Source organism: Xyrauchen texanus, chromosome 32, assembly GCF_025860055.1.
Source record: "Xyrauchen texanus isolate HMW12.3.18 chromosome 32, RBS_HiC_50CHRs, whole genome shotgun sequence".
NCBI classification, from domain to species: domain Eukaryota; kingdom Metazoa; phylum Chordata; class Actinopteri; order Cypriniformes; family Catostomidae; genus Xyrauchen; species Xyrauchen texanus.
This window is the reverse complement of record NC_068307.1, coordinates 499,458-512,332: the sequence shown is the minus strand read 5'-3', so window position 1 is coordinate 512,332 and position 12,875 is coordinate 499,458. Positions and strand designations below refer to the sequence as shown.

The 12,875-nt window shown below is 39.2% G+C and overlaps 1 protein-coding gene across 1 annotated transcript in view; it reads right to left on the bottom strand.

Moving 5' to 3' along the window:
- The window catches only part of atp13a3 (ATPase 13A3), a 64,630-nt gene extending 55,130 nt beyond the window's left edge, over nucleotides 1-9,500 (bottom strand). Inside the window, exon 1 of the mRNA XM_052101642.1 lies at nucleotides 9,381-9,500. The gene's annotated coding sequence lies outside the window, so the exon portion shown is untranslated. The remainder of the gene's footprint in view (nucleotides 1-9,380) is intronic.
- Nucleotides 9,501-12,875: the final 3,375 nt, after the last annotated feature.

The following is a 12,875-nucleotide window of genomic DNA, read 5'->3' as shown; positions in this document are numbered from 1 at the left end:
AATTATGACTGTCAAGTCCATTAAAAACACTTTGCAAGCAAAATCTCAGATTCTCAAGAGTTCAAAGACACTTTAAAGCAAGATATCAAGCTGTCCTTTATCATACTGAAGCACACTGAAGAGGACGGCCTAAAGGAGTCCTGGAGGATGGCAGTGAGAGAGTCGTTTGGAGGTGTACCCATCCAAAAAGCAGCAGGTGATCAGGAATAATAATATATATATATATATATTTAAATCAAACAGAAAAGGCGGCCTGAGTCAGATTAGCAGCTCCCATTTTCAATGCTGCTCGAGAAAGGAAAAGCTGTTGACCTTCAAGAGATTACATTACGATTTTAGATATCATTGCCTGTTTCAAAGTACTGTTGACGAGAGTAAATTACCCTTCATAAATGTTTGTTGCTTTTGATTTTAGGTGTGGTGAATAACCTTTATCAATACGGACATATATCGAGGTTAAACTAGCTCAAGTAAACATGATATAACAAAATAAAATACTTAGTTAGGGACAATCTTGCCCAACTGTTTATTGTAACATATAATGTGACTTTCTTGCTCCAGTGAAAAAGTTAGATGATCTAAATGTAACACTTTCTAGAATGGAACATGCGGGAAACAATAACATAAAACATCATAATCACGAATCATCAGTAAAAAGATACATTTGGCTGGGAACTAGAATTCTCGTATTTGTTACGTGCTTGTTAAGATTAATGTGTCATTAAATGTGTCGGAATAAGTCTCCAACTCCGTCACTTGTCACTGTGTTCAGACACCACAGTACCTCTGCTTTCAGTGCAGGCGTACACATGAATGTTATCTGGAGATCTGTTGCTGCTTGTCCTGGTGCTGGTATCGGACATGGGGGTGGAGGCGAGGGTAGAACAGAACTGGGAAATACCTGCCGTCTGTTGGCGGGTTGGCTTGGCAGTTTTGTGTTTCTCACTCTTGATTCCCATCGTGCTGAGTTTGAAACACTTCCTGCACAAAATACACCGTGCCTCGTAAACATCGCCAGGTACCGGTTTCAGACATGCTGCGAAATCTTGGTTGAATAGTCAGTTTTCGTTGTATTTGCACGTCCCCATGTTGTCGCTAGCTAGCAGATGTGCATCTGCTCAGAGCATACCGGACGCAAACAAAACATGAGTGTTGTTGGTTCCGCTATCCTGATCTGAGTGGCATTAACGTGGTTGTCGTTACCCTGGTTGTCGTTACCCTGGTTGTCGTTACCCTGGTTGTCATTACCCTGGTTGTCGTTACCCTGGTTGTCGTTACCCTGGTTGTCGTTACCCTGGTTGTCGTTACCCTGGTTGTCGTTACCATGGTTGTCGTTACCATGGTCCATTTGCTGAAACAATGGATTTACTTTAATAAACATGGTTTTACTGTGGTAATCTTGTAGTAACCATGACTGTATGGATAATTTAGCAGTTACTATGGTTTAACTACAAATACCATGGTTAAATTGTGTTTATTATAATAAAACTATAGTTAATTTTCCTAACGAACTATCAAAGACATTGTCAACCAACAGACAAAAAGTGTTCAGCATCACACAAACCTGAGATGCGTTCAGAAACAAAAGATGGTTTCTGTACTCCAATACTGCTCCAGTGACATCATCAGGATTTGTGGCGATGCGGTTCATGAATAATTAATTGCGTGAACACATCTCGATGGCGTTGTCGCAAGAGAAACGATTACTGTTATCATGATGATCGTGCGTATATGGCGAGCTTTTCAAACGGGTTTGACAGATTCGTTCTGTGATGAGTCACTCGAGCACACGCATGTATGAATGACAGCGTGCGAATGCAACATTTCTCTCATGTAACATTTTGGGGTTTCATTTCCAGGAATCATCAGAACCCGAAAGCGCTTAGGCTGAGTGCAATACTGGTACTAGAGTAGCCAACAACATATAGCAATTGTGATGTTCTGTAGTGCTGCAAATAACTAATTAATAAAATAATAGATCATGAAAATAATTGACAACAAATACCAATGTCCGTTATGTGCGCCATGCATGAAGAAACTCTGTTATAGGACTGCAACTAACGATTATATTGATAATCGGTTAATCGTAACGATTATTCGGCGAATTAACGATTCGATAACGTAACGATTAATCATTAGCACTTAACCGATTAATCCGCTCGTGTTTCGACTGATAAGGTTGTTTAAACGTGCTTACTAACAATAAAGAGGACAAAATCAACTTTTATAAAATACCTCTAAATTACATTCACTGAATTTACAGGAAAAAGTATATTTTTATTAAGTTTAATTCAGTGAAGAAATTTGGTCAATCCAAAATAAAGAATAATCAGATTTGTACTAATGTTCACTTTAATGTACAGAGACTTTTTTAGGGTTCTGGTCCTGACCACTAGACCCATAAGCCTGATGCCCCCAATCGACATGACTTCATATGTTGGTGACATGGGCGAAGTGAAATTGAGAAGTTTGCTCATGCGGTGTAACGCTCATGTCCCGCAGAGCTTTGAGGTGATGCCGAGATTACGGAATACTTTCAGCAGACGCTCTCTAAAACACCAGCATATGATAGAAAGTCTGCCAATGTTGATTCGGAGTCGAAGTGTGACATATCATGACATGGTGCAAGTCCCTGTTGTGTGTTTGCTCTCAGAGACCTTTCTAGCGGTCCGAACGCTCTTTACCTACTAGTCCAAGATCAAGCATACACAGTCCATGGGAGGTTTGATGAAAGATGGTGGATTAAAATAGTAACAAATGTAGAATTTGGGACCAAAGTGTGAAGCAAAAACCACAGAGTATTTCTGAAACAAGACAACTTTAAATGGCTTGTCAACCTTTCAGCACCAGGCTGCTTGGCTCAGATTTGAACGCTTTGTTAAAGGGGCGAGTGAACGTACCAACGTCTTACATCACGCTATATTTTTTGTTGCCCATTTTAGTCGCTGTCCTGCCCACTGAAACGGTCTAGCAAAATCTCTCCAGGTGGACATATTGCTATCATTGCATGGTATATACCGGCATACCACCCAACTCTTCTATTTAATGTAGGCTATACTTTATATACTTTATATAGGTTATGAAACAATGTACCATCTCATCTCACCATACTAACATTCTTGGGGTTCCCGCAGACCCTTAGAAAGTCTTAAAAGGCATTGAATTCATTTCCCTAAAAATAAGGCCTTAATTGGAATTAAAATGTCTTAAATCAGTCTTTCATGGGAAGTAGGATTTTATGAATCATTTTTTTTTCTCACATTGCAATATAACTTTTCAAAATATTTGGTAACATCTATTTAAAAAAACAAAAGTCACTTATCATGGAACGAATCTGTCAAACCCGTTTGAAAAGCTCGCCATATACGCACGATCATCATGATAACAGTAATCGTTTCTCTTGCGACAACGCCATCGAGATGTGTTCACGCAATTAATTATTCATGAACCGCATCGCCACAAATCCTGATGATGTCACTGGAGCAGTATTGGAGTACAGAAACCATCTTTTGTTTCTGAACGCATCTCAGGTTTGTGTGATGCTGAACACTTTTTGTCTGTTGGTTGACAATGTCTTTGATAGTTCGTTAGGAAAATTAACCATAGTTTTATTATAATAAACACAATTTAACCATGGTATTTGTAGTTAAACCATAGTAACTGCTAAATTATCCATACAGTCATGGTTACTACAAGATTACCACAGTAAAACCATGTTTATTAAAGTAAATCCATTGTTTCAGCAAATGGACCATGGTAACGACAACCATGGTAACGACAACCATGGTAACGACAACCATGGTAACGACAACCAGGGTAACGACAACCAGGGTAACGACAACCAGGGTAACGACAACCAAAATAATGACAACCATAATAATGACAACCATAATAACTACAACCAGGGTAACGACAACATTACTACTATAGTAAAACAATGGTTCGTTATTGTTAGAACTGATCATGTCGGTTTTCTCTACGGTAATGTAGTTGAAAGTGGCTCTTTTGAAGAATAAAACTAAAGCATGAGAAAGTTCAACTGTTACACCGCTAATTTTAAACTCTGTGTAAAGTTATCCCGTATTTCAACTCCATTGTCATATTGACGTCACGCCGATAAACCACATAAGCATCAATCCTGGAAACTATCGTGCAATGAAAATAATACAAACAATAAAAACAGCCGGCGTGTGATCTAGTCCATGATCAGACACATGGAGAAGACGCTCCAACAAGCCATTCCTCAGAAACAGCGCTGTGAAGAGACATGAGGGGTGTAGAATAAGTGGGAGGACCCGGGGTCTGCCCTGGGCGGCGCCGGTAAAATACCACTACTCTTATCGCTTCCTCACTTACCTGGTGAGGCAGGAAGGCGATCCCCCGGCGAATTCCCAGTAAGCGCGGGTCATAAGCTCGAGTTGATTAACAGGTCATAAGCATGTTACGACTTTTACTTCCTCTAGATAGTCAAGTTAAACCATCCAATCGGTGGTAGCGACGGGCGGTGTGTAAAAAAGGGCAGGGACTTAATCAACGTGAGCTTATGACCCGCGCTTACTGGGAATTCCTCGTTGATGGGAAATAGTTGCAATCCCCAGTCCCGCTCACGAGTGGGGTTCAGCGGGTTACCCACGCCTCTCGGCGCAGGGTAGACACACGCTGGTCCACCCATTGTGGCGTGCGTGCAGCCCCGGACATCTAAGGGCATCACAGAACTGTTATTGCTCCATCTCGCATGGCTGAACGCCACTTGTCCCTCTAAGAAGTTGGACACCGACCGCACGGGGCCCTATCACTATTTAGCAAATGGTTTAAGGACGACAAAGTCAAGATATCAGAGCGGGCATCACAAATCCCTGATCCAAGACAGGGAATGTTCTCTACCATTAAATGTCAGGAATTGTGACAAACGGAGTTTAAATGTGTTTGGCTGATGTGTGTAAACTTCTGACTTCAGCTGTATGTATCCTCAACAGAAATGTTGCAATGAGTGACAGCTGCTATGAAACCTCTTGCCCTTTCTAAACCATTCTAACCTTCATACAACGCCAATCCAACGCTTGACCTCTCCAGTCTGACAGAAACAAGCTCCCTCTCCTCGTCAGATGTTCTGGCATCCAGTTCAGCTATCAGTTTATCCTTAACCGGCATAAACCAGTGCAGACATGCATTACATCCAGGATCATCCCGTATCCAAAACACATTCAACCTTTAGCCACCCAGACTGAGACAGAGGTCAGAGGTCACTACTACTGAAGTTAGCCATAAGTCTTGAGCGGAGTCTGGGAACTAGACTCTTTGACCAAAGGTACAAAAACCTTTTAGACATTAAAACTAAACATTTTTAAAATCCAAATAGGCAGAAACATCAACAGTGCAGCTTGACATGAACCTTTTTTGTCCTTTAAGGTAAAAACGTGCATATATTATGTGCTGTAACTGTTTCACATCATTTGAATCACTATAATAATAATAATTATATAGCTTAAGAATTCCATAAATGTTGTTTAAAGTAGTTTTAGACGACGTTTGGTATGTTTAACACATGATGACAAATACCCAAATAGAGCTTTATATTGTGTTTAAGAGAATCAGAAGTTGATAAAGTAGTTTGTTAGTCTGGTGTAAACACTGCATTAAGGAATGGTTCACCCAAAAATGGAAATTCTCTCATCATTTCCTCACCCTCATGCCGTCCCAGATGTGTGTGACTTTATTTCATCTGCAGAACACAAAGATTTTTAGAAGAATATTTTAGTTCTGTAGGTCCATATGCAAGTGAATGGTGACCAGAATTTTGAAACTAATAAAAGCACATAAAGGCAGCATAAAAGTAACCCATAAGTAATCTGTAAGTCTATACAATGCAAGTGAATGGTGACAAGATTTTGAAACTCCAAAAAGCACATAAAGGCAGCATAAAAGTAATACATAAGTAATCTGCACGTCCATACAATGCAAGTGAATGGTGACCAGAATTTTGAAACTCAAAAAAGCACAAAAAGGCAGCATAAAAGTAACCCATAAGTAATCTGTAGGTCCATACAATGCAAGTGAATGGTGACCAGAATTTTGAAACTCAAAAAAGCACAAAAAGGCAGCATAAAAGTAATCAATAGCAGCTTTTCCACCATCGGGCAGAATGGTTCTGAGCAAGGTATGATGTTACGTAAATTCTTCTGATTTCTCTCCACCATACTGGAAAAAGAAACTGTAACCGCTCCAACTGGCCCAGATTGATGCAGTTTTGCGATCAGAACTGTTGTGCCCGGTGGTCAAAAAAATGCTAATGTCTTCTGAAGTGATACGATCGGTTTTGGAGAGAACAGACCAAAATATAACGAATTTTTCACTATAAATCTTGACATCAGCAGTCTCCTTGCCAATCCAGATTTCAAACTCAATTTCACTTCCTAGAACTTGACTCGTGCACAGCGCGCTGGATAAAGTGTAATCGAGCTTCAAATCATGAATGCCAAGGAGACTGCTGATGTCAAGGTTTATAGTGAGAAACAAAGTGTTATATTTAGGTCTGTTCTAATCCAAATCTGAAACTATTTCTATAGAAGAGATAGATTAAAACACTCAAGTCATACTTTTGTGCTGCCTTTATGTGCTTTTTATGGTTGGTCACCATTCACTTGCATTGTAAGGACCTACAGAGCTGAAATATTCTTTTAAAATCTTAATTTGTGTTCTGCAGAAGAAAGTCACACATCTGGGATGACACGAGGGTGAGTAAATGATGACAGAATTTTCATGTTTGTGTGAACTGCCCCTTTAAACACATACATTCATGAAACTGCCCCTAAATCACGAAGGACACTCCAAAAAAAGCACAAAAGACGTGACAAACCAGCTGACCTCCGATCAGATCATTGTAAGCTTTCAAACGCACATTATTATCCTTCTGTTTATTTACACTGTGGTCATTCATTACATGAATGAAAGATTAAGAGTAATCCCTTACTTTTTGCAATGAAAAAGTCATTTAATTACAGTAATGAATTACTCGGTAATGCATTACACCCAACACTGCTCATCAATACAACCACCAAATAAACGTAAGGGTTGTTTAATAACGTTTAAAGGACTATAACACAACATTCACATACTGTACACTTCTGACACGTGTCCATTAAATCTTTACATCGCTGTAAATGACATTAAGACGTACAGCAAACACAGGCAGAACAGTGTGCAGTCAATACACCACAGGTTCACTGGCGCTTAAACAACAATAAAGCAATAAACCAAAGACTACAGCTGTTAAAAACATCCATTCAGGTCATTATGAAGTAAAAGCCAGAAGCTGCTCAGAGACTCACGAGAGAGGAAGAATACAAGCAGCCATGACTTCCTACTGACACATCACTGAAGAGTGTGTGTGTGTGTGTGTGTGTGTGTGTGTGTGTGTGAGAGTGTGTGTATATACATATATATATATAAATGTGTGTAAGAGTGCGAGTGTGTGAATAACTTGTGTGTGTAAGAGAGTGTGAGTGTATGTATATATATATATGTGTGTGTGTGTATAAGAGAGTGTAAGAGAGTGAATGTGTGTAAGAGTGTGTATAACGTGTGTGTGTGTGAGACAGTGTAAGTGTGTGTGTGTGTGTGTGTGTGAGACAGTGTGTGTGTGTGTGTGTGTGTGTGTGTGTGTGAGACAGTGTAAGTGTGTGTGTGTGAGACAGTGTAAGTGTATGTGTGTGTGTGAAACAGTGTAAGTGTGTGTGTGTGTGAGACAGTGTAAGTGTGTGTGTGTGTGAGACAGTGTAAGTGTGTGTGAGAGTGAGACAGTGCAAGTGTGAGACAGTGCAAGTGTGTGAGACAGTGTGTGTGTGTGTGTGTGAGACAGTGTGTGTGAGTTAGACAGTGTAAGTGTGTGTGAGAGAGAGAGACAGTGTAAGTGTGTGTGAGAGAGAGAGACAGTGTAAGTGTGTGTGTGTGAGAGAGAGACAGTGTAAGTGTGTGTGTGTGTGAGAGAGACAGTGTGTGAGTGTGTGAGTTAGACAGTGTAAGTGTGTGAGTGTGTGAGACAGTGTAAGTGTGTGTGTGAGACAGTGTGTGTGTGTGAGTTAGACAGTGTAAGTGTGTGTGTGTGTGAGACAGTGTAAGTGTGTGAGTGTGTGAGACAGTGTAAGTGTGTGTGTGAGACAGTGTGTGTGTGTGAGTTAGACAGTGTAAGTGTGTGTGTCTGTGAGAGAGAGAGACAGTGTAAGTGTGTCTGAGAGTGAAACAGTGTAAGTGTGTGTGTGAGTTAGACAGTGTAAGTGTGTGAGTGTGTGAGACAGTGTAAGTGTGTGTGTGAGACAGTGTGTGTGTGTGAGTTAGACAGTGTAAGTGTGTGTGTGTGTGAGAGAGAGAGACAGTGTAAGTGTGTCTGAGAGTGAAACAGTGTAAGTGTGTGTGTGAGACAGTGTAAGTGTGTGTGAGAGAGAGACAGTGTAAGTGTGTGTGAGAGTGAGACAGTGCAAGTGTGAGACAGTGTAAGTGTGAGACAGTGTAAGTGTGAGACAGTGTGTGTGTGTGTGTGTGAGTTAGACAGTGTAAGTGTGTGTGAGAGAGAGAGACAGTGTAAGTGTGTGTGTGTGTGAGAGAGAGACAGTGTGTGAGTTAGACAGTGTAAGTGTGTGTGTGTGAGACAGTGTAAGTGTGTGTGTGAGACAGTGTGTGTGTGTGAGTTAGACAGTGTAAGTGTGTGTGTGTGTGTGTGAGAGAGAGAGAGACAGTGTAAGTGTGTGTGTGTGTGTGAGAGAGAGAGACAGTGTAAGTGTGTGTGTGTGTGTGTGAGAGAGAGAGACAGTGTAAGTGTGTGTGTGTGTGTGTGAGAGAGAGAGAGACAGTGTAAGTGTGTGTGTGTGTGTGTGAGAGAGAGAGACAGTGTAAGTGTGTGTGTGTGAGACAGTGTAAGTGTGTGTGTGTGAGAGAGAGAGACAGTGTAAGTGTGTGTGAGAGTGAAACAGTGTAAGTGTGTGTGTGAGACAGTGTAAGTGTGTGTGTGTGTGTGTGGGTGGGTGTAACACGTGTTGTGAGTTGTGTTGTGAATGTGTGTGTGTGTAACACGTGTTGTGAGTGTGTTAGTGTGAGTGTATGTGTTGTGTGTGTGTGTGTGTAAGAGTATATGTAAGTGTGTGTGTGTGTAAGAGTATATGTATGTGTGTGTGTGTTAGTGTGAGTGTATGTAAGAGTGTGTATGTGTTTAAGAGTATGTGTGTGTGTGTGTTAGTGTGAGTGTATGTAAGAGTGTGTATGTGTTTAAGAGTATGTGTGTGTGTGTGTGTTAGTGTGATTGTATGTAAGAGTGTGCGCGAGCGAGTGAGGTTGTGTGGGTGTATGTGTATTATGTTTAGTGTGTGTGTGTTATATATGACACTCACCCAGAAGCAGAGGGACTGAAGATCACCTGTGTGTCATGATGATCGCGGACAAAGAGACGCGGAGTTCAGACTCGTGTGTGCTGCTGCTGTTACTGACAGCCGATGAGCGCGAAACTGGCCAGATCTGCCTCAGCATGTACAGGAAATGATACACAGGATGTGAGGTCACCGTGGAAACTGCGTCAGGTGTGAGCGCATGCGCGTGAATGAATGAATGATTGTTTTTGTCCTTATAATGTCTGGACTTTTACTGCTAATATATAATAAAAAGGACCGTAGTGCACTGATACAAGTGTGCACTATGAAGCTGTGTGTGGCATTTAATATTAACACGGTTTGATGATTTTGAATATGTGCTATTTGACTAAATTCTGACGAGAATATTGTGAGAGAAATGTAGTAAAATGTTGAAAAAAATATCCCTTGACATTTCAATCATGAGAAAGAGTTTAAAGAGTCAAATAAAATATATAACAATTTTAAAATTATCATTCTATAACATTTTATTAAATAATATGAATTGGGCTGACTGTATTGTTTTTCATATTTTTAGAAAATGTTTTAGAATTTGTCGATTGCCTGAAAACTTCATCTTGTACATCTCTTTGACATTTATGTTTATTTTTTACTTGTTTTGTTTTCTCAGGTCAAGAATGAGTGTAAAGAATAACACGTGTGCAAAAAAGCAAAACAAAATAATTAATCGTTTAAATAATTTGAAAGAATGTTGTCCCTTGATTTGGCGCCATTGTCTTTACCAATATAAAAAAATAAAACATTTAAAAATCCCAAAACTTCCAAGGTCAAAGTTCAGAGGAAGAAGAAGCTGCTCACATGTTAAAACAAATAAAATAATATTTACTGTTTTTTCTTCTTCACATGGGTCATTTCGATGTGTCATTGGTGTTGCTTTGGTTAATGTTTATCTGAAAGAAAGAATATTTTAATGGTATGATTTATTGATTTATGTCTGATTTTATGATGCTGTTGACATCATCTCAGAAAATGAATCTTTTAAGTGAGTTTGTCACTGCTGTTACTGTTATTAGTGCTGAACAAAAGAACAACAGTCAAGATGTCCTTTATGAATAGTAATAATGTCAAGATGTAAAAAAATAAAAATAATAATAAATGCATTTATAGGTGAAAGCTGAATAGAAATTACAATTTGGAAAGTCCACATTTTTGAGAATGGCCCAATATTGATTTTATAATCATTTTTGTGAAATTCTCAAATCTTCTTAGATTTAAGCTTATCAATCACAGATCTCTTTATTTCTACTGTTATCGAATAAATGTAACATTTATATAACCACCATTAAAGTGCAACCTTTATTAATGTAACATACAATAAAGTGTATTTTAATGTATTATATTTGTCAAGTTTGTTTTGCTGTATAGACCAAATGCTGACATTTTATTCAACATTTTGTGCATATCTTTAAATCTAAAAAGAAACTACACAATTACACAGTTACACTAGTCACCGCTTACAGTTGTATTGAAGGCGGGATATGATGACATCACTGTGCTGCACGTGACTGCACTAAGAGGGAGTGGCCTAAGATAAAGAATTATCTTATGCATGCTATATTGTATTACATAGTATTACATAATACATAGAACTAAAAATATTACAGACATCTTTATTATATTAACATGACAGGACCATGTAGGAAGGAGATGGATCACTAAACGATATCTATACATCTGCTGATCCTACCTTAGGTGAGTTTATCAGATTTGATCATATTATTACAGTCTTGTGGAGTAATAACACTATTATCTGTCAGAGATCTTTATATGATGTCCAACATGTGGGATGCAAATGTCTGAGCAGAGGACAAGTGAAATCACATAATGACTTTATGAGCTTTATTGCCTGTGTTGAGGAGCTGCATTATGTAAGAGTGAGTTCAAAGGTCAGTGTAACATATTAAGACCTGCTTTTTAACCCTTTTCTTGGCAATCATGATATATAAATAATGTTTTAAGTACCAAAAGTGTATAGGGTCATTACAGAACATAGCAAACAGAATTATGCATTTATTTGCACTTCTATACATTCTATTGATATATCTATATACATTTACTATCACACGATATCTAATTCTTAGTTTATTACAAGAGAAATCAGTTCTACATTCAGACAAATAAACACTGAATCACGTTGAGTTTCTGTGTGACAATGAAGTATCATTATTCCATATGCGTTTGCACATATTATACATGATATTTCGTACTCAAGATGTGGCTGTTCTAAACTATAGCAAGTTTAACACATGATCCGTTTGATGTGACTGTTGTCATGATGTGTGATCTATTTACACTCAACAAGTGTCTGAGAACATACACACAAGATACACATACATTACACGCGTGTAGATTATATGTAGCTCAATGTGTGTTTGACAGCCAGTTGAATCAGTTCTAGATTTGTTGCATTATCTCTTTAATATAAGATTTATTATTTTCTAATTGTCTTGATATTTTGAATAAGAGCCGAATAAGTGTGTGAGTGTGTGTGTGTGTGCGTGTGTCTGTGCGTGTGTGTGTGCGTGAGTGTGTGTGAGCGTGTGTGCGTGAGTGTAGTATGTGTGTGTGCATGTGTGTGTGCATGTGTGTGTGTGTGTGTGTGTGTGTGTGTGTGAGCGTGTATTTATCACTTTGTGGGGACCAAATGTCCCCATAAGGATAGTAAAACCCGAAATGTTTGACCTTGTGGGGACATTTTGTCGGTCCCCATGAGGAAAACAGCTTATAAATCATACTAAATTATGTTTTTTGAAAATGTAAAAATGCAGAAAGTTTTCTGTGAGGGTTAGGTTTAGGGGTAGGGTTAGGTTTAGGGGATAGAATATAAAGTTTGTACAGTATAAAAACCATTATGTCTATGGAAAGTCCCCATAAAACATGGAAACACAACATGTGTGTGTGTGTGTGTGTGTGTGTGTGTGAGTGTGTGTGTGTGTAGTGTCTAGTGTGTGTTGTGTTGTGTTGTGAGTGAGCGTGTGTGTGTGTGTGTGTGTGTGTGTGCGTGCGTGTGTGTTGTGTGTGTAGTGTCTAGTGTGTGTTGTGTTGTGTTGTGAGTGAGTGAGCGTGTGTGTGTGTGTGTGTGTGTGTAAATGGGTGCATCACTGTTTGGTCGACTCTTCCCTCTTTTTGTGGCAGGATTTGATGTATTTTGTCTCTTTGTTCAAGTAAATATTGAGCTTGTGCATCATTCTTCATCTTTTTGAAGTTGGCACAAATAAATTCAAATTTGGGAAAGAAGTGTTTGGGAATGTCATTATAATTAGGACAGGTGGTTAAGAAGTGCAGCTCTGTTTCTATTTGTCCTTGTCTACAGTACAGACATAACCTGCCCTCTGTGGGCATCAGCTCTGCCTGTATCTGCCCTTCTCTATCTCCAGTGCTGTCTGTCTCTCTGTTTCTGCCCTTCTCTATCTCCAGTGCTGTCTGTCTCTCTGTCTGTATCTGCCCTTCTCTATCACC